Source organism: Aquarana catesbeiana, linkage group LG05 (genome assembly GCF_042186555.1).
Source record: "Aquarana catesbeiana isolate 2022-GZ linkage group LG05, ASM4218655v1, whole genome shotgun sequence".
Lineage (NCBI taxonomy): Eukaryota > Metazoa > Chordata > Amphibia > Anura > Ranidae > Aquarana > Aquarana catesbeiana.
This window is the reverse complement of record NC_133328.1, coordinates 40,953,600-40,976,695: the sequence shown is the minus strand read 5'-3', so window position 1 is coordinate 40,976,695 and position 23,096 is coordinate 40,953,600. Positions and strand designations below refer to the sequence as shown.

The 23,096-nt window shown below is 41.6% G+C and overlaps 1 long non-coding RNA gene across 1 annotated transcript in view; it reads left to right on the top strand.

Annotated features, from left to right (window-relative positions):
* The first annotated feature begins 282 nt into the window (after window positions 1–282).
* The window catches only part of LOC141145787 (uncharacterized), a 116,967-nt gene continuing 94,153 nt past the window's right edge, over window positions 283–23,096 (top strand). The window contains exon 1 of the long non-coding RNA XR_012244640.1: window positions 283–793. This is a non-coding gene — a long non-coding RNA (uncharacterized lncRNA). The remainder of the gene's footprint in view (window positions 794–23,096) is intronic.

Genomic DNA, 23,096 nt, shown 5'->3' with positions numbered 1-23,096 from the left:
AAAAAACAGTAATAATAATCTTCACCACACAGTCCTTAACAATCTTTTTGGCTTGAGGTCATAAGGATTCCCCGAGGGGCTGTTCCCAGTCTATGTTTGGCAGGGAAATGGGAAACACTTCCTACTTACTTGGCTTCTCTCTCTGATTGCCTCTTTACAACTTCTTCTATGTTCTCTACTAGATTGGAGGAACATTGATGAAGTATTTAGAGTTAAAGCCCAACTCGGGAAAACCTGAAAATTCTCCCCTGCAGTGGGGCTACACTTGTACTGCAGGGGTTATTTGCTTATTTATTCTAGAAGAAAGAAGAAACATATTTGCCTACCGGATCCTCCCTTCTCCGGGCAGATGGTACTCCGCTACGCTCCTGCAGTGGACTGTCCATCAGCATCAACACATCCAATGAAGCCTAGACCTTTGAAGCGTGGGGGAGAAAATGCTGCGAGGATTGGTCTAGCAGCAGGGCAGAAGGAGTAGAGGATAGCGAAAATAAATCTTCTTTTATTGTTCCCTTAGACCTAAATGAGAATTAACCTTTGCAGTGTGAGCACAGCCCTACTGCAAGGGATAATTTCTTTAGTTGCCTGGAGTTGGGATTTAACCTACCTGATCCTCCGCTCTCCCAGCAGAAGTGCTTCCTCCTGCTCCAGTAGTGGACTTTCTTTTGGCCTCCTCGACCAGATGCCAGGCTGGAGAGACCCTGCATTAGTCTTGGTGGAATCAGGACCTTAGACCTCTGGAGCATGGGGGAGAAGATGCAGTGGGGACTGGTCTAGCAGTGATGAGGTGCAGGTAAGTGATTTTAATTTTCCATGCTCCCTAGACCTAGACAGACAGTTAATCCTTGCACTGTAAGGGAGAATTTCATTATGACATGGGCAAGTGTACTGGAAAAGGCAAATTCAATGCCCCTTACACACGATCGGATTTTCCGACAACAAATGTTGGATGTGAGCTTGTTGGCTGAAAGTCCGACCGTGTGTATGCTCCATCGAACATTTGCTGTCGGACTTTCCACCAACAAATGTTGGCTAGCAGGTTCTCAAACTTTCCGCCAACAAAACTTTGTTGTCGGAATTTCCGATCGTGTGTACACAAGTCCGTCGCACAAAAGTTCACGCATGCTCAGAATCAAGCAGAAGGAGCCTCACTGGCTATTGAACTTCCTTTTTTTTGGCTCGTCGTATGTCTTGTACTTATTTATCAAAAGATCCGCGCTTCGGAATATTAGAAACTGCTGCCCCCCTAAATAAACAGGGAACGCCTAAGTGAAACCCAAAAAACAAATGAAAAAATGGAAAATAGGGAGTGGCGCTGTTATAGGAAAAATGTATCAATATAATAATTCTTCTTCTTGAGGCTATAAAGTGACAGGTGCTAAAAGTTATTAAAAATAATAAAATGTATCAATGCAATAATTTTTTAGTTGTAAATATAATGTGATAGGTGCTGAATTGTGCAAAAGAGGGTAGTGAACAATGAGAACTCAATCACTATATCATATAAGTGAAAAAACAAAAAACGCACACAAAAAAAAAAAAAGTGACGTGCTTATAGGTCCCATATAAATTAGTCCTTTGGATTAGGAATCTAAAGTGACAGGTGCAAAGATATATTAAATATATGTGCAAAAAAAAAAATCAATATGCAATAAAAACAAAAAATTAAATTAAATTAAAAATATATTATAATTCATCAACCCGCTGTGTATTCGGTAAAAACATATATGATATATAGAAACAATCAGAATGTTCATAAAGATGACGTGGCGTTTCTTCCAATGTGTTTAAATGTCTCCTTTGCAATGGAATATAGGTGAAGAAGTGCAGTGATTGATGGCAGTATCTGCCTTATGTGATTGTACTCACCGGAGCGCCCTACCCCTGCAGGGGTGCGAGCGTAAGATGTTGATCCCCAGGTGCCGATATCCTTCCAGCTCCCAAAAGCACGATCCAGGGTCGTCCACCCGCAGAGAAGGGGGGAGGGAAACTCCACTGGCTCCTATTTCAATGGAGATCCCGGCCAGGCATCCTCATGATATATTTCATAAAACGAAAGCAAAAATAGTCCACATAGCGTGACTCCGTTTTATGCGTTTATTGTAAAAAATGTATGTATGTCCTGTACGTCACCACGTTCCCACATTTGGAATTATTGGCCAACATTTGTGTGGCCGTGTGTATGCAAGACAAGTTGGAACCAACATCCTTCGAACAAAAATCCACGGTTTTGTTGTCGGAAAGTCCGATCGCGTGTACGGGGCATTGCAAAAAAACATACAATAGTAAACATTTACCTTCTGGTAAAATTTACAATAAAAAAACTCCGGAAGTAAAGAGTTGAAAAAGTCTGAACAACGGCCTAAATACTGAGCCAGAGAGCACATTTATCCTATTTTCTTCTGTAATATCAGATAATTGACAGTAATTAGGCTTGGCATCTATAGATAACTATTTACCTAATTGCTTGCTATTAGCAATCTGGAATGTGTCCACCATTTTTATCACCTTTTCACTCAAGAGTCTTTTTTTTCCGGGTCATTAAGGTATTTGAATCTGATTTAAATAACTGGCGTAATAACTGGCATAACTGCGGTTACATTTTTTCACGAATGATCCTTATTGTATTTTTAACTATTTGTTAAAATATGTATAAACGGAATCCCTCAAATCTCATATAACCTTTGAACATGTTGATAACATTTCAAAAGTCATTTTCAATATTTTTACAGTTCTTCTTTTTTTAAAGGATACCTGGTGATCCTGCCACAAAGGCCTATGTTCAGGTATTTCCTGTTATAGGGTGACAACACTCTTTCCCTGTCTCCTGTTGTCTCCCTGTCTGAAGAGAACATAACACAGGCATTGTCCAGTGTTGTCACATTCAGTTAACCCACCCCAAAAAATGTGCACCTCCCAAATTTCAGGGATGGGAACCAGGGATACAGTGCCTTGAAAAAGTATTCATACCCCTTGAAACTTTCCAATTTTTGTCATGTTACAACCAAAAAACATAAATGTATTTTATTGGGCTTTTATGTGATAGACCAACACAAAATGGCACATAGTTGTGAAGTGAAATGAAAAAAATAAATGGTTTACAAATAAATATGTGAAAAGTGTGGGGTACATTTGTATTCAACCCCCCCGAGTCAATACTTTGTAGAACCGCCTTTCATTGCAATTACAGCTGCAAGTCTTTTGGGGATGTCTCTACCAGCTTTGTACATCCAGAGATTGCAAAATAGCTCAAGCTCTGTCAGATTGGATGGAGAGCGTCTGTGAACATCAATTTTCAAGTCTCCCCACAGATTCTCAATTGGATTTAGGTCTAGACTTTGACTGGGCCATTCTAACACATGAATATGCTTTGATAAACCATTAACCATTCCATTGTAGCTCTGGCTGTATGCTTAGGGTTGTTTTCCTGCTGGAAGGTGAACCCCCACCCCAGTCTCAAGTCTCTTGCAGACTCTAAAGGGACAGTGTAAAAATAGAAAATAAAAAGTAAAATAAATAAGAAAAAAACGAAAAACTTTAACGCGCCTCCATCCCTCTGTGTTTGCGCGCAAAAGCGAAAGCATATGTAAACGGTATTCGCACCACATACAGTTAGCTCCATATATATTTGGACGCGAGCACAATTTTCATACCTTTGGCTCTGTATGCCACCAAAATGAAATTAAAATGAAACAATGCAAATGAATTTGAAGTGCAGACTTTCAGCTTTAATTCAAGGGGTTGAACATAAATATCAAGTACAAGTTTTAGGAACTGCAACCATTTTTATACACAGTCCCCCCACTTTCAGGGGCTCAAATGTAATTGGACATATGAATATAATCATAAATAAAATGTTTACTTTTAATATTTTGTTGAGAATCCTTTACTGGCAATGACTGCCTGAAGTCTGGAACCCATGGACATTACCAAAGACTGGGTTTCCTCCTTTCTGGTGCTTTTCCAGGCTCTAACTGCAGCTGTCTTCAGTTGTTTTTTAGTTTTGCCTTCAGCAAGTGAAATGCATGCTCAATTGGGTTGAGATCAGGTGATTAACTTGGCCACGGCAGAATACTCCACTTCTTTTCCTTCAAAGAACGGTTGCTTTTGTAGTGTGTTTTGGATCATTGTCCATCTGTACTGTGAAGCGCTGTCCAATGAACTTTGCTGCATTTGGCTGAATCTGGGCTGACAGTATATCTCTAAACACTGCAGTATTAATCCGTTAGCTTCTGTCTTCTGTCACTTAATCAATAAACACCAATGACCCAGTGCCACTGGAAGCCATGCATGCCCATGCCATCATACTGCCTCCACCATGTATTACAGATGACGCTGTGTGCTTTGGATCATGAACTGTTCCAAGTCTTCTCCACACTTTTTTCTTCCTGTCATTCTGGTACAGATTAATCTTAGTTTCACCCGTCCAAAGAATGCTTTTCCAGAACTGGTCTGACTTTTTTTAGATGTTTTTTGGCAAAGTCTAATCCGGCATTTCTATTCTTCAGGCTTATGAATGGTTTGCACCTTGTGGTGAACCCTCTGTATTTGCATTTGAAGTCTTCTTTTGATGGTAGACTTTGACAATGTAACGCCCACCTCCTGGAGAGTGTCCTTCACTTTTTTGGATGTTCTGAATGGGTTTTTCTTTACCATAGAAAGGATACTGCGATCATCCACCACTGTTGTCTTCTGTGCACATCCAGGCCTTTTTATGTTGCTGAGCTCACCAGTGCATTCTTCTTTCCTCAGAATGTGTACCAAACTGTTGATTTGGCCACTCCTAATGTTGCTGCTATCTCTCTGATGGATTTTTTTTGTTTTTGAAGCCTTACAATGGCCTGTTTCACTTGCATGGACAGCTCCATGGAACGCATGATGTAGGTTGACAGCAATAGACTCTAAATGCAAATACCACACTTAGAATCAACTCCAGATCTTTTACCTGCTTAATTGATGAAGAAATAACAAACGCGTAGCCCACACCTGGCCATGAAACAGGTTTTGTTTCAATTGCTTTTGGTCCCTTGAAAAAGGGGATGGCTATTCTTAAGAGCTGTAATTCCTAAACCCTTCCTCCAGATTTCATGTACATGCCCTCAAATTAAACCTGAGAGTGTGCACTTTCAGCTACTATATAACTATAGCTTAAATATGTTTTGGTAAATACCTGAAAAAAACGAAAATTGTGCCTGTGTCCAAATATATATGGACCTAACTGTATGTAAGGTATCACTGCAAGCGTTAGAGCGAGAGAAATAATTCTAGTGCAAGATCTCCTCTGTAACTCTAAGCAGGTAACCTGCAAAAGCGTTTAAAGCATCGCCTATGGAAAATTTTTAAGTACCATAGTTTGTTGCCATTCAACAAGCGTGTGTAATTTTAAAGCATGCAATGTTCAGGTATCTATTTACTTGGTGTAACATCATCTTTCACATTATATAAAAATATTGGGGCAAACATTGTGTTTTTTTTTTTTTTATAATTCATTAATGTGTATTTCTTCCAAAAAAAATTGCATTTGCAAAACCGCTGTGCAGATACTGTGTGATATATAAAATTGCAACGATCTCCATTTTATTCCCTAGGGTCTTTGCTAAAAAATAAATACATAAATAAAAATGTTTGGGGGTTCTAAGTAATTTTCTAGCAAAAAAAAATGATTTAAACTTGTAAACAAAAAAGTGCCAGAAAGAGCCTGGTCGGCAAGTGGTTAATAGCCCTGTAATTTATTATTCATGATATCATTTTTACTGTATTTTTCTGCCTCCGTGTAATGTCCTCTGTGAGTTCCTGAACCTCTCCTTTTCCATGTCACTTCCATTTGTTTGGAATGAGCAGTGCACTTTAGTTGCAGCCATGTACACTGCTCTATGCACACCACACATCCCATAGTCCATAGTCCATCTCGGAAGCAAGCAGGAGACAGTGGCTACGTTCCTACATGCAATGGGAACATGGAGATTGGAGAATAAACAGAGCCACCCTCTAACAGGAAGTTGGATCACAGCAGACAAAAAAAAAAAGGAATTTCGAGATTTGGATTAGGCTCAGAGAGAGGATACTCTTTAGAATTAAAAAAACATACTTACATTTTTCTTTTATATATATATATATATATATATATATATATATATATATATATATATATATATATATATTAAAATTTTTATTATTTTCCAAGAAATTACAAAGTAATATAAGCATTTTTGTTTTTTTAAATGCTTTTTTCTTTTTAAACAAGAGTTTAATATCACTTCAATGTGTAAAGAAGATTGGTTAAGCCCACAGGCGCATCTTTTCACCACTGCTTTTCATTATACCGGTTTTTCAACTTCACTTAGCATGTCTGCATATAAAGTGGTGATTCACATAAACAATATATGAGCTTACCTTACAAAAATAGATTGAAGACTTGAATAGACTCATTTGAAAGTCTAAACAAAAAAAAATCTGTATTAAAGTGGTTGTAAACACGTACATATACCCAGTGAAGTGACTGGCTTCAGGTGATGCACAGAGATGAAACAAATCCTCCTACATGACTTGTACCTGTTTATTTGCAGTCTTCTCTCCTCTACAGTCTTCTGAAACATAGCATCTCTGATCGTCAGAAGGCAGGGGGCAGGGATTTGATGTCACACACTGCACAGTATAGAGAGGAGAGCTGAGTGTAATCTGAAACCTGAATTAAGGGATTGGACCACCCCCGCTCCCTCTGCACAGTCTCATAGGGAAACATGCACAGCTGAGGCTATCAAACACAGGTTGTGTGCTAAAGCTTCCCTCCCCGTCTCCCTGGATCCCTTGGATTCTGCATTGACTGTCAAAAGTGACTCATGAACATAGCAGAAGAATGAGAGAGAAGACAGAAATCACACTCAATGCTTTGGATTGAGACAAGTACACACCATAGAAGGATATGTTTTGTTCATTTTTAACTTCAGAGGTTTAGAATAACTTTAAGCTTAATTAAAAACCAGGTAAAAAACTATACAATGAGTCTGAGCTAACTACAGCCCAGCCAAAAACGAAATTGACATTGTAGCATCTGTTTAGGACAAGGGGGCTACACTGGCAAGAATGAATCGATAAAGACACTATACACTCAGTAAGTCATTAAATCAGCTCCAAATGGTGCTTAGAAAACTGAAGGTTTAATATCACTTTAATCCTAAAATGAAAATACAGAAGATATAGAATAATAGATATAGAAAATAATTTTATAAACTTGTAAACATACCAAAAAAGGAAACTAGAATGAGCCAAAACAGATGGCTATTCACAGCTTCATGTAATGTGTAGTAAAACTACACATAATAAAATATGTAGATATAGTATATTTCTTAATATCTACAAAAGACATATTTACTAAATTCTTTGCAAACCCAGGTATCACCTTGTAAAAGTAGCAGTAGCATCATCACTGTGCTGTTCATAGCCTGTACAGAGAGCAGAGCTGTGGGAGGGGCCCAGGAGCCCCACCCAATACAGGCTGCCCAGAGAAAACTACAAAAGGGGGCGGAGAAAAGACCAGTCACCCTGCACAAGGTGAGATAGCAGCAGTGACCGGTCTTAATTACGGAAAGCTCCTGCGCACAAGTAAAGTGTCACACTGGATTACTGCACAGATCTGAAAGAAATGCACAAACAACCCCAAGATTCAAGGAAGAATACACTTGGCTGTTATATTTAGACAATATTTGCTTACCCCGGATTTCAGCTTTAAAAAGGGTCATGTGAAAGAAAATATACAGCGCCTAGGATATTGATTGCAAAAAAGGAGGGGGAATGTGACTATCACAGAGCCCTGCAACCCACATTTTTGGTAATATAGCAAAACAAGTGCTAGAGAAGAAAATATGTGTGGCTCTGGTCTCAAAACCTAATTAGTCTGGGTAGTGTTAGTGATATACATACATAAACACAACTATAATGATATCTAGTGAATATGTGCAATGGTACGCAAACTATAATAATTCATATATATAACCATAAATGTACTATATCAATATATCAATATAATTATTCATGGGAAAATATATCAATACAATTCATCAATGTGCAAAAATAAAGTGCAAATACCAAAATATGTGCAAAGAATATAAAGTGCTGGAAATATGTGAAAAAGTGCAAAGAAAAAAATGAAAATAATTGTGCAACTTGCTAATTAATGACACTCACTGTGAATCCTTCACCATCTACTCCAAACTCACTCACCCAAAAAAAATAGCTGATCAAAATATCGATCAGCAAATGCGATGACGTCAGGGCCCTTGCCCTGCTCTACGTGTTTCGTCATTCGACGTCCCTTTCTGCTTCCTGAGGATGTCCAATGAAGAAACGCATAGGGCGGGGCAAGGAATCTGATGTCATCATGCAGACCTGCATAGCACTCGCGGTGTGAGGGATACGGCCGGAGGCGTCAGGCTAAACATTGCACTAGCATTTTCTCCCTAGAGTCGGTCAGACACTTGTTACATGTGAGTGGATCTTTTTATGCTTTTAATAAAAGTTCAGTTTTTAAACGGTGTTACGCTATGAAGCTCCTCCTTCATTTATTTCTCCATAAGTTGTCGAGATGAGCCTGAGTGGATTCTTATGCAGGAGATCAGATTAAGCACTAGGAGCGTGTGGTTTAACTCCTGTGCATCAATTGTGGAGCGCATTTGCTGATCTATAATTTGATTAGCCGTTTTTCTGGTGAGTACGTTTGGTGGGGATGGTGAAGGATTCGCACTGGGTGTCTTTAATTAGTGAGTTGCACAATTATTTTTAAAGAAGATTGACAAGTGGTTATTCTGGGACTTGTTGTTCTCCGGATCACAAATGAACTTTGTCATTCATTAGTGGACATTTTTTCTTTGCACTTTTGAACATATTTCCAGCACATGATTAATTGTATTGATTTATTGTTATAGTACATGAATTAAAAGGGTCATATCCAGTTTTTGTGCAGTAATACATTTCATAGTGTGAATGGAAACTTACACTTTGCTTTAAAAGTGATAACTAGCACAAATTAAACGAGCGTTTTGAAAGATGAGCAACTTTTTTTTTTAAATTCTGACTCGGTTTGCGAGTGTTGTCTCGCAAAATGAGCAGAATTCAAACTAATTTGGCCAGAGGTGCGGGGGGCGGCGGAAACACTCGGAACGGTCCGGAGCCGTTTGGAAATACTCGGAGTCACTCGGAAACACTCGAAAATACTCAGTTCCCAAGTGTTTCCGAGGCTTTCTGAGTTCAGCCGAGCTCTCCCCGAGTATCTCCGAGGCTCTCTGGTGCCCCCCCCCCCTCTGGCCACATGCGGTATTGAATGTAATAGAAGTCAATGCGGAACAAATTATCTTCATTTCCATTGACTTCTATGGGGAAACTCGCTTTGATATGCAAGTGCTTTGGATTACAAGCATTCTCCTGGAACGGATTATGCTCGTAATCCAAGGTTCCACTGTATACACAATGTAAGAACAGAGAATTGTTACAATGAGTGTTAATAATTGTCGGGAGAGGCATTTCATATATGATTACCTTTACAGAAAGCGGGAACAAGTCATTGTCCTCTCACAAGACGTAATACAGTGCGTTTCTGTAGATTGGTTACCAATTTAAGAGATAAGGAAGAAATGTTAGATGCAATAAAATGGACCCAGCATCACATACATGGGATGTATTGTGTAACTGTTCCAGGTATTTATTACTTCTCACAGAGATCACAGTACTTCCCCCAACAATACCTTCATCTGCTTTTCTCTCCAGAAGGACGCTACCATTTTCGTTCAGGCATCAGCCAGGATCATCCTCTACTTTTTACAAATCCTATCTCAGAGATGACACAATCATATAAAACATAGTGCCTGTGCAGATCTTGGCCATATTCTTCTTCAGACTCTCATTTTGTGAATCACTACAAAAGTTATAATGTACCGTCTCATTTCCTTTCCACTTTGTCATTTTATCGTTATTGTGCCTCTTCTTCATTACATGCATCTGCCCAGATACGTTTATTATTTAAAGTGATTGTAAACAGTCACCTTGTAAAACAATTGATTCAGTTTAAAATAGAAAAGGTATGCAAAACATTTTTGTATAAATATTAACAAAACATTATCAATACCTTTTTTCCCTTTTTTGTAAGCGATCACATTCCCTCTGTTCTCAGCTGCATAAGAGCTAAGTGGAGGATAAGCAGCAGAACACTGAGCTTCCCAGTGAATGGCTGTGCAGGGGGGCGGGTCAGCAAAAGTATGATCATTGGAGGAGAGCACACTGAGTTCCCGGTATAGCTATAGAACTGACCACAGTGTGCTCTCCTGCTTAGTGTGGTCAGTTTTCAATAGAAATGCAGAGGAACTGACAGGAACACCAGGGATTTCACATCAAGGAAGCAATACAAAGAGAAAAGCTTCCTTGATGTGAAATCCCTGTGAAATCTCATACAAGTACATGGTACAGCAGGCACATATCAGGAATATGAAGTGTTGGGGTAACAAACTCTTTAAAATGGCTTGTGATTTCTCACTGTTGCCAGTAGATGTCACTGCTATTACTGGGCATAGTATGATATTTCACAAACAAAAGTTCTGAACATTTATATTTTCTTCAGCCAATCCAATAGGAGGTCTATGTCACTGGTGCATGCTGAGGGAGGATATAAATATGTAGGACAGGCAATGTGCTTGCTTTCTTCCCCTGGGCTGGGGCCTGCGGAGGTGCTGCTGGATGGAGCTTTGCTGTTAGACCCAATAGCCTGGTTGGTGCCTATCGTGTGCTGTAGTGTCCTGAAGCTGTCCTGTCTGATCTTGAGGAAGCTGTGTCAAGGAGGTGACCCAGGGGAGGAAAAGCCAGGAAGAAGGCTGGTCTCTTAGAAGGGCCTGGTGACTCACTTGGAGGATGCACTGAAATTTGGGAATGTGCTTATAGTGTTGCGGGGTTGTCTTAAAAGATCTGACACTGTGAAGCTTGACATTGATCTGTATAGTCTGCAAGTGATCTGCTACAGGATCTGGGACCCCTAACCCTCATATCCTTACAGCGGAGTTCTACCCTGAATTTTTTTTTTTTTCAGAATCGGACTCCTCTAAACCTATAAACAAACATTTGGCACAAATTTTTTTTTTTATACTTACCAGAATCGCCCTGTTGCTATGTATTCCTAATCTGCCACTTCCTGGTCCGCGGAGCTCCTCGTCACTTCCTCCCTCGCCTGTACTCCTAGGAAATGATGTGTCAATCGGAAACATTTGGCGCTATGGCCGCCGGTGAATCGCGCATGCGTGAGATCAAGAAGTGCATGCTGGTTACCCAGCATGCACCTCTCCAAGGCTTATCCAGGAAGAGATATCGATTGGGCTTCACATGCCCACAATCACGATGGCAACGGCCACAACAGGAGGGAGAAAATTGTAAGTAGTAAATTTATATTTTAGAAAGATCCACAATGAACCATGTATAATCGTTTTTTGGTTTTTTTTGTTTCTTTTTTCACAAAAAGTTTTATTTTATTTTGAAAAGATTCATAGGAAATACAGAAAATACATTTCAGAACATACAAAAGTTAGTGCATTTAACATCAACAAGGCATTATAATTTAAACAGTTATAAACCAATGAACTAACATTTAGTGCCCCTCACGTGCCCTCCTTAAGAGGGAGTCCACCTAAAAAAAAAAAAAAAATAAAAGTCAGCAGCTACAAATACTGCAGCTGCTGACTTTTAATAAATGGACACTCACCTGTCCTGGAGTCCAGCGATGTCGGCAGCCGAAGCCGATCAATCGCTCGGCTCTCAGCTGCCGCCGCCATTCTCTGTGAGGGAATCAGGAAGTGAAGCGTTGCGGCTTCACTTTCCGGTTTCCTACTGCGCATGCGCGTTCTAAGTGAATGATGCTCGGATCAATTTAAAAAAAAATAAAATAAAATAAATAGTCTGGAACTCCACTTTAACCATTCTGCAATAAAAGGACAAAAGTGACTGGCACCCAATATCCTTCCCCCTGTTTAAGCCATGGACTCAGCCCTGGGGTGAAATGCTAGCCAGCCCCTGGCCTCTGAAGGTGCTATCTTACGTTTGGGGTGTCAGTAGGGTGCTACAACTATGTTTCAGTTTAAACTGTTACCATGACTGCTGCTCCAGGTGTCCAATTTATTTTAACAAAACTCTTTCCATAAGATTATTTGTGCATTTAAAGCTGATGTTTAGCTGGTTATTTGTACAGCTTTAGTTATTTAACTTACCTATAATGAATTATGTTCCAGGTCATGAAGATACAGTGGGGACGGAAAGTATTCAGACCCCCTTACATTTTTCACTCTTTGTTATATTGCAGGTATTTGCTAAAATCATTTAAGTTCATTTTTTTTCCCTCATTAATGTACACACAGCACCCCATATTGACAGAAAAACACAGAATTGTTGACATTTTTGCACATTTATTAAAAAAGAAAAACTGAAATATCACATGGTCCTAAGTATTCAGACCCTTTGCTCAGTATTTAGTAGAAGCTCCTTTTGATCTCATACAGCCATGAGTCTTTTTGGGAAAGATGCAACAAGTTTTTCACACCTGGATTTGGGGATCCTCTGCCATTCCTCCTTGCAGATCCTCTCCAGTCCTGTCAGGTTGGATGGTAAACGTTGGTGGACGGCCATTTTTAGGTCTTTCCAGAGATGCTCAATTGGGTTTAAGTCAGGGCTCTGGCTGGGCCATTCAAGAACAGTCACGGAGTTGTTGTGAAGCCACTCCTTCGTTATTTTAGCTGTGTGCTTAGGGTCATTGTCTTGTTGGAAGGTAAACCTTCGGCCCAGTCTGAGGTCCTGAGCGCTCTGGAGAAGGTTTTCGTCCAGGATATCCCTGTACTTGGCCGCTATCATCTTTCCCTTGATTGCAACCAGTCATCCTGTCCCTGCAGCTGAAATACACCCCCACAGCATGATGCTGCCACCACCATGCTTCACTGTTGGGACTGTATTGGACAGGTGATGAGCAGTGCCTGGTTTTCTCCACACATTTCGCTTAGAATTAAGGTCAAAAAGTTCTATCTTGGTCTCATCAGACCAGAGAATCTTATTTCTCACCATCTTGGAGTCCTTCAGGTGTTTTTTAGCAAACTTCATGCAGGCTTTCATGTGTCTTGCACTGAGGAGAGGCTTCCGTCTGGCAACTCTGCCATAAAGCCCCGACTGGTGGAGGGCTGCAGTGATGGTTGACTTTCTACAACTTTTTCCCATCTCCCGACTGCATCTCTGGAGCTCAGCCACAGTGATCTTTGGGTTCTTCTTTACCTCTCTCACCAAGGCTCTTCTCCCCTGATAGCTCAGTTTGGCTGGTTATTTGTACAGCATTTTCCAATGCGTTTTTTTTGTCCCATTTGTTGCTGGGCGGATTAAAAAACGCAAAATGCAGCAAACACTTGCCAAAACGCATCAAAAACGCACTACATGCTTTTCTGCAGCATCTCCATTGAAGTCTATTGAACCAAAAAGCACCATTTTTCATTTAATAAAGTCCCTGGCCCTTTCCAAAAATGCAGCAGCTGAAAAAAGCGTACATGTAAACGTGTCCCATAGGAACCCATGTTAAAGCGGTGGTAAAACGCTGTGTGTTTTATTTCTTTTTCTGGAACCTGCAAGGTAAAGCCATAATGTGCTAGTATGCATCACATACTAGCACATTATGTGAAACTTACTTTAGAACGAGGCCCTTCCAGCGGCAAGCTGTCACCGCTGACAAGGCTTCCATTTTTACCCATCTTCCTCCTGGGTTCGCGGACTTCGGCTGTGTGAGTGGCCAGAGCCGCGATAATGTCACTGTTTATGGCACAGGACTCTAAAGATGCGGGTGGCCGTTTGTTCAGAGCGCATGCACCGGTGATGTAACTGGCAGCATGTACAGTAAATATCTCCTAAACAGCGCACGTTTAGGAGATATTTAAAGTACCTACAGGTAAGCCTTTTTATAGGCTTACCTGTAGGTACAAATTATGCATGGGAGTTTACTCCCACTTTAAATGGAGTGTAGTGTGTTTCTGCAAAAAGCACAAAAAAACGCATAAGTGTAAACCAGGCCAGTCATTCAACTTATCTAAATTCCATGTCATGCAGGCGGCTGGATCATGTATAAATCTTCACTGCGGGGATGCCTTGTCCTCTTCCAGCATCTGGAAGAGGACAGGGCACCCCTGCAGTGAAGATTTATAAACAAATAAATGAATATATACATTAATTTGCGCACAATGTTACATGACCAAGTAATGGTCATTCAAACTATTACAGCACTGACAAATGATATGGGAATGAAGGGTTATATACTGCCTGCTACTTAAGTGGTTAACAAAATTTCTCTGGGTGTATGTTTGTTTTAAGTCTTAGAAGTTGCATACATTGGCTCCTTATCGTTCCATTGAATTGCAGCACAACTTCTTTCATTTAAAATCTAATGGACTGGACAGACCCATCTCTGCAGGAACGTCTGTGTATGTGCTTTATTTCTATTTTGTTAACCTGAGCAACAAGCCTCAATTAAGGCAGTGCATTATTGTTACAGATGAATAGCATTGTATACAATGTAGTCCTGTCCCCTGTGTTTTTTTATTTTTTTTATTTATCGCTCTGCTGCCAATACCGCTGCTGCTTCTCAATCCGAGGACACAATCTTTCCTGCTCAATAATAGATGTGCGGCAGAAGCCCACTGTGATGTAATAGAGCTGTTGCATGAAGCTGTTTTCATCACAGGTAGGTGTCAGTTCAATTTTGGAGAGCAGTGTGTGCTGCTCTCACCGCCGCTACGATCCAGCATCTCCATTGTGTTCTATAGGCTGCGTACACAGAAGGAGAGCACTGCACAATTGTCAGCGCATGTTCTGATTCATCTATTCACCGCTTCACACTGTGATAAATCAATGCCACTCGCAGAATTACTCCTGAAACTGCCGCCAACAATTCTCTAGCCTGCACATAAGCAAAGCAGCTTCTCAACTCATAGCCAACCCCCATCTGTAAGACACAGAAGAGATTCAAGAACTTGGGGCCTTTCTCAGCATGGCAGGCCTAAACCAGGAAAAAAACATATGATTTATTCATTTGTCTTATTTTTATGATGCCATTTATTCAAAAAATCTCTGCAAAATACATGAAAACTATAAAAGCTTACAATGTAATGTCCTCACAAAAAAACATATACTCTTGTGGAACACATTTGGATGAATATATATATATTGATTGTGGTAGCTAACCCAGAGAAGGCCTGCAGAAACTTAGGGAGAAGGTGCAACCTCTACATTGGTGGAATCCTGGTGGAAGCTGAACTTGAGATCCTAAAAACCATATGAACAGGGAGCCTGGAGGCAATTAAACCCGGAACCTTTTACCTGTAATTCCATATAGATCAGATTTTGGTGAGAAAGAAAACCCTGAACCTTGTAGATTAAACTCCATATGGATGCCAACTTTGTGGAAACTCAACCCATGATCCTGAAGGTGGAACTACACATGAATAGGAGCCTGGATGGAACTAAACCATATATACAGTATATATACAGTGGGTAAAATAAGAATTGAACACGTCACCATTTTTCTAGGTAAATATATTTCCAAAGGTGCTGTTGACATGAAAATTTTCACCACATGCCGGTAACAACCCATGCAATCCATACATACAAGGAAACGAAAATAAATAAGTTCAGAAATTAAGATATGTGTAATAAAATGGAACGTCACAGAGAAAAAGTTTTAAACACGCTAAGTGAAATTTATTTAATACTTCGTACTCTTTTGTTAGTAATGTCTTCAAGACGCCTCCTGTATGGAGAAACTAGTCACATGTATTGCTCAGGTGTGATTTTGACCCATTCTTCCACACAAACAAAATCTTCAAAGTCTTCAAATAATGAAGGTTCCATGGGCCTCTTCTATGAATTCTGATCTTTAGTTCTTTCCATGGATTTTCTATTGGATTCAAGTCAGTTGATTGGCTAGGCAATTCTAGCAGCTTTATTTTCTTTCTTTGAAACCAATTGAGAGTTTCCTTGGCTTTGTGTTTGGGATCATTGTCTTGCTGAAATGTCCACCCTTGTTTCATCTTCATCATCCTGGTAGATGGCAGCAGATTTTTATCTAGAATGTCTTGGTACATTTTTCTTTTCACCCTTCCTTCAATGATATGAAGTTTTCCAGTATGGTATGATGAAAAACAGCCCCACGCCATGATGTTCCCACCTCCAAACTTGGTATGGGGGTGTTTTTGTGGGGATGTACAATGCCATTTGACCTCCAAACATGGGGTGTATTATGGCATCCAAGTTTTCCATTTTGGTCTCATCTGACCAGACTATATTCTCCCAGTATTTCACAGGCTTGTCTAAATTTTGTGCAGCAAACTTTAAATGAGCTTCAACATGCTTTTTCTTCAGCAATGGAGTCTTGCGTGGTGAGCGTGCATACAGGGCATGTCGGTTGAGTACATTACATATTGTTTGAAACAATTGTACCTGCTAATTCCAGGTCTTTCTTCAGCTCTCCATGAGTGGTCCCTGGCTCTTGGACAACTCTTCTGATAATTCTTTTCACGCCAATTTATGGTGAAATGATGTTCTTTCCACTTCCGGATTATGGTCTCAACAGTGCTCACTGGAACATTTAGAAGTTTAGAAATCCCTCTGTAAACAATGCCATCAGTATATTTTTGTTTTGCAACAATAAGGTTGGGAAGGTCTTGAGGGAGCTCGTTGCTTTTATGCATAATGAGATATTCCTTGGTAATGAGACACCTTTTTATTGGCCATCAGTTGAGACTGAGCCAGCTGATATTAATTTGCACTGACAAGGGGCAGGATTGCTTTCTAATTACTGATAGATTTCAGCTGATGTCTTGGCTTTCCATGCCTTTTTGCACCTCCCTCTCTTCATGAGTTCAATACTTTTTCCCTGTGCCATTCCATTTTATTACACATAACTTAAAGTTGATGTAAACCTGAAATTTTTTTTTAAGGAAGACTTCTAACTGGTACAGTAGAGGATGTACATTCATCTGTGCCCAGTCTTGCCACGAAGAGTTAATCCAGCTCTGAGCAATCCCCTTGCCTTTATTTAGTACAATAAAAAACCACACAGATAAGTTTGTGTCACCACATCCCCACTGCTGTGACTGACATCTCATTTCTTTATCTCATGAACGAGCATGAGAGCAGAGAGTGTCTACGATTCCAGCTTCACATCCCCCTCCTTTCTTCTCCAGCTCCCCCAGGATTGGCTGCTCCACACCTCAGCATGATTGGGCATGCTGAAGTCATGTGGTGCCTTTCCTGAGTTTTGACTGGATGTTACTCATCATGGGGCGTGATCCTCGAGATCAGCAGAAGATTAGTGTGACTGAGGAGGATATTCATGGTTTAGTCAGCTCCCAGAGCCAGTAGAAAGAGTAGGAGAGTGTAGAGGTGGGCAGGGAGTCTTGTGACATCACGACTCCGCCCACTGAGCAAAGAGACCCGCCCACTGATTCCAGTGTTTTCGGGGCTCCTACTGCTGAAGGGGCTGACATTTGCATACTAGGGATACATGCAGGAGGCTTGCATGTATATTTACATTAATACTGTGCCATTAGCTTATACTGGGTGAGTGGTGGGTTTATATCCAATTTCTGAACGTATTTGTTTTTGTTTCTGTGTATGTATCGATTGCATAGATTGTGGGGGAATTTGGGGGGGGGGGGGCATTTGTGCTAGGAGGGGGGATGGGGGGATTTGTGCTGCAGGGGGAATTTGGAGTGGGGGGAAGAGGATGTGTACTCGGAGGGGAAATTTGAGAGGTAGAGCATTTGTGCTAGAAGGAATCATTTGCTTTTGGGGGGGGGGGGGTTGTGCTGGGGGAATTTGGGGAAAGAGGATATGAGCTTGGAGGGGGGATGGGGGGCAAAGCTTTTTTGCTAGGAGGGAGGATTTCAGCAGGGGGGGCAGATTTGTCCTGGAAGGAGGGGGAAGTTATGCTTAGGGGGTAAGCATGCAGGTTAGTGCTCATTGTATTTTTTTTTGGGGGGGGGTTGCTGACACATAATGCTCATACATCTTGGAGGGGGCACAGTTTGGCATGGTCGCCCTGGGCTCTAGATGACCTTGTCCCGGCACTGATAAGAGCCATGTGGGAAATAAACCCAGGACTACGAAGCTGAAACTCGATATGGATAGCAGACTGATGGGAACTAAACCCAGGACCCTGAAGCTGAAAATCCATCCATAAGGATTAGAGCTGGGATGGTCCTAAACCCAGGGTACTGAAACTCCTTATGGATAGGAGCCTGGTTCGAAATAAACCTAGGATCCTGAAACTAAGGCTCCATATGAACAGGATCATGGTGGGAATTAAACCCAGGACCCTGAAGCTGGAACAGCATATGGGTAGGAGCCTGGTGGGAATGAAACCCAGCATACTAAATCTGAAATTCAAAATGCAAAGGAGCTTGGTGGGAAATAAACTGAGGGCCCTGAAGCTAAAACTCAATACGGATAGGAGCCTGAAGGGAAACTAAACCCAGAACCCTGAAACTGAAAATCCATATGGATTGGAGCTTGGATGAAACTAAACCCAGGGCCCTGAAACTCCTTATGGCTAGGAGCCTGGTTGGAACTAAACCCAGGAACCTAAAACTCCATATGAACAAGAGCTTGGAAATAAACCTAGGATCCTGAAACCAAGGCTCCGTATGAACAGGAGCTTGGTGGGAATTAAATCCAGGACCCTGAAGCTGGAACAGCATATGGGTAGGAGCCTAATGGGAATTAAACCCAGCATACTAAAGCTGAAATTCAAAGTGGATAGGAGCTTGGTGGGAAATAAATTCAGGGCCCTGAAGCTAAAACTCCATATAGATAGGATCTTATTAGGCACTAAACTCAGGACCCTGAGCTGAAACTCAAAATGGATAGGAGCCTGGTTGGAACTAAACCCAGGACCCTGAACCTGAAACACCATATGAACAGGAGCTTGATGGGAACTAAACCCAGGACCCTGAAGCTGGAACTGCATATGGGTAGATTCTTGTGGGATTTAAAGCCAGCATATTGAAGCTTAAAATTAAAATGAATAGGCACCTGTTGGGAAATAAACAGGACCCTGAAGCTGGAACTCCACATGAATAGGAGTCTGGATGGAACTAAACCCAGGACCCTGAAACTCCTTATAGATAGGAACCTGGTTGGAACTAAACCCAGGACTCTGAAGATGGAACTCTATATAGATGGGTGCCTGATGGGAACTACACCCAGACACTCATGACTCTGAAGCAGAAAATCCATAAGGGTAGAAGCTTAGCGGGAACTAATCCCAGGACCCTGAAGCTGAAATGCCATATCGACAGGGTCTTAGTAGGAACAAAACCCAGGATCTTGAGCTGAAACTCAAAATGTATAGGAGCCTGGTGGGGAATAAACTCAGGATCTTGGAGCAGAAATTCCACACGGATAGGAGCTTAGCTGGAACTAACCCAGGACCCTGAAGCTGAAACTCCATATGGATAGGATCTTGGTAGGAACTAAACAAGAGACTCCATAACTCAAACTCCATATGGATAACATACTAGTAGGAACTAAACCTAGGATCCTAAAACTGAAACCGCATAAGGGTAGAATCCTGGAAGTAAGTAAACCTCAGACCCTAAAGCTAAAATTGCATATGAATAGGATTCTAGTGGGAACTAAACCAAGAAACCTAATGCTAAAAGCTCAACTCCATCCATATGTTATTTTTAATTTAATTACAGTGGAGAAGGGTTAGAACTGCTATAGGTGTTTATTGCTTTCTGTGTCCCCATTGAAGATATTCCCCCTGGCTTTTTTTGATGTTAATCAGCATAATTTTAATGGGTGGGATAGACACAGATGCAATTAGTTGTGATCAAAACAGCTATTGCAATCATAGGGAATCCAACAGAATCCTTTCAACACTCCAAGTGTTGTCACTGGATCCCAATGCTCATAAACTAGTCCAGAGGCTTGCGGTCTACAGAGAGAGATACCACACTATGGGATGGGGAGCCTCAGAAATGAATGAATAATGAATATAACCTCTCACTGTTCAGGGCAAAGCTGCATATTGCATGAGGATACTGACAGAGCCAAGGACAGCAGTTCAAGGTGTGATGGGCAGCGGCGATTTACTGCTTTGCCCGTGTACTGATATCCTCCTGTTTAGGTCTAGTCACAAGATATTGAGCTGAATGTGTCACCATCCCTTACAAGCCCAGCGGATAGAGACCTGTATGGATTTTTAAACAGAAGTGGTAAACAAGTGAAAACCCAGAAAGTAATGCAATTCACTTTGTAATATACGTTTATTTATAGATTTATACAAGCAATTCAACATCATATAAAAAATTATACTATAAACTATTAAAGTTTATAAAGAAATAATCACAAGAAACCATTACTGTTTCTCTATTGTTTAAAGCTACAGCCAGCACTACCATTAAGTTCTGTATTTAGCACTCCTAGACTAAAGTAGTTCTTTATAGGGCCTCAAGAAGACTGTTCAAATCTACTTAAAGTAGTTGTGAACATACTTTTGTAGCTCCCTCTAGTGTGCTGGATAGATAGATAGATTTTTTTTGTTAGTGTAGGTAAATTGTTAGGCTTGGCTGGCAGCCAAGCCTGTGTTTAATCTTGGTCAGGGTGGGTGATCCAGGGAGGCTGGATGACTCAACGGGTAGCATCTCTGGTACCTCTCCCTACTTGCTGGAACCTTGGAGAGGTTTCCAGAAGAATAGGAGGGAGGTTAGGAGGAGCTGCCTGGAGTATTTAGGAGGGCCCCAGCCAATCCCCAGCAAAATGGGCAGGCAAAATGGGCAGGCAGGGGGTAGGCCCCTCTTAAATACTCAGAGTCAGGCCAGCGGGGGCAGTGTTGAGTTTGGGTGGAAGCTGGAGATGGAGTGCTGGCGGGCTGTCGGAGGCCTTTGAGGGTAGCCCCCTAGTCTGGGGGGTGACCTTGGGCCTGAGGCTTAGGTGCTGGAGGCATCATATAACAACACGCGGAGGTGTCCTGTCCAGAGGCTCAAGAGCAAGAGTGAGGACAGCAGGAGCCAGCTGGCATGTCCAGGAGATCTCCAGGGAGAAGACAGCCATGTGGCTGGTAAGTGTGGCAGTCTGGGAGGACTGTGGGAAGTAGCCATTAGGGCTAGTTAAAGAGGCGGCTACAGCCAGGTGGGCTGGCAGTGCCCGAAGAGGTGGTTCTGGGATCAGTAGCCACAGGAATGTAGCTGGACACTGGGACTTTTTCTACACACCAAAGGGTCCTGTGGTCCCTGCCTGTAAAAGGGCCTTTGCTTGATCTGGATGAATGCCATGCCAGATCCCCCAAACAGTGTTCCAGCTGGGTCTGAGTTGTTCTGCAAGCAAGTGCTGGAGGAAGAGGAGTGTATATAGTTGAAGTGTCCTTGAAGAGACTTTGTTCCAGTCAAATGGGTATCCCATAATACCCCTATCCCCATCCACATTTTTTAACCCCTAAATAAAAAAACAAAAGAAACAAAGCTTCTGGACTGTTTGCTGACTCAAGCGAGCCTGTGAAAAATTTGGTGTCCCTGGCTGTGCAGGGCAGGGGATCTCCTATTCACCAGCGGCTCCTACGGGGGATGAGCTACACTTTCTAATACAGTTATAAATATGTAGGAACCATTCCCTTTCACTTAGTTTCCGAAATGATCTTTCTTACCCTTTTAAAAGGTTAAAAGTTCTGTCATGTGAACATGCATCTCTTCTTCCTGGTAGTGGTAAGCAAGTTTACAGGACACTTTGCAGACACACAGCCTGAGACAAGATGCAGGCTGTGCTTGAGCAGAGGGCGTGGTCAAGAGGCAGGCTGTGATTGGGAGGGAATGTGTGTGTATCCGAGGCAGGCAGTGATTGGTCAGGGGGCTGAACAGATTACCCAATACAGGCATGTTGTGTGTCTGCACAGTGTCCTGTACCTTTGAATAGCTAGTCAAGGGAGAAAAATTACCACTTTAAAACAGATACTGTGCTTTGCATGGTCAGTTTACAATAAGGAAAAAAAGTAACTGACAGGATCAACCGGGTACTTCAGATGAAAAACATGCATGAAAATGATAGACTGTGATTTATAAAATACACATATGTGAAAAAAAAAATTATTAAGGGTAACATACACTTTAAATTATCTTAAATTGTTTGCTGAAGCTGATTCTCTTCACACTTGAGCTCAGAGCTTACAAACTAATGTTAAAAATTACCCAGGTGTTTAGAAGTCTGACAAAGGGAGAGAAAACAGGAGGGAGAGAGGAACGGGAAAAGAGAAAGAGAGAGAAAGGGAGAGAGAATGCATGAAGAGAGAAGAGAAAGCTGGAGGGAGAGAGGGACAGGAAGAGAGAGAAGTAGAGGGGGGAAGAGAGAGCTGGAGGGAGAGAGGGACAGGAAGCGAGAGAGGTAGAAGGGGAGGAGAGAGTAGGAGGGAGAGAGGGACTTCTCAGTCAGTTACTGGCTCTTTAGCAGGGACGGACTACACCTAAATCGGGAGGGTGCAGCTCGGCTGGGAGAGAAGATGGCCGAAAAGTTAGAGGGGCTTTTAAACTATGTGATCCAGATGTAGAGATCGCCAGTGTGGAACAAGGTTCATTGGGTAATATTAGGGGCATTAGTGGTAGGGTGGCTAGAATACCTAAACCCAAGGTAAGTAAGTTGACAAATCCAAATGTCAGCCTTATAACAACTAACAAGGAGATAGTATGCGACTGGACAAAACTACGGGGCTTGTAGACTAATGCTAGAAGTCTGGCTAACAAGATGGGAGAACTGGAGCTGCTGAAGTACGAGGAGGATTTAGATTTCATGGGAATGGAGACTTGGTTTGACAGCACTCATGATTGGCTGGCAACCATTCAGGGGTAATCCCTATCTCGCAGAGATAGGGAGGGTAAAAAAGGGGGAGGGGTATGCTTGTATATCAGAAATAATGTGCAAGTGAATGTGAGGGACGATATCACTAATGGAGCAAGGGAGGAGGTAGAATCCTTATGGGTAGAGCTTCAAAGGGAGGAAAGTAAGGGGAAAGTAATACTGTGCGTATACTATAGGCCCCCTAACCAAAGGGAGGA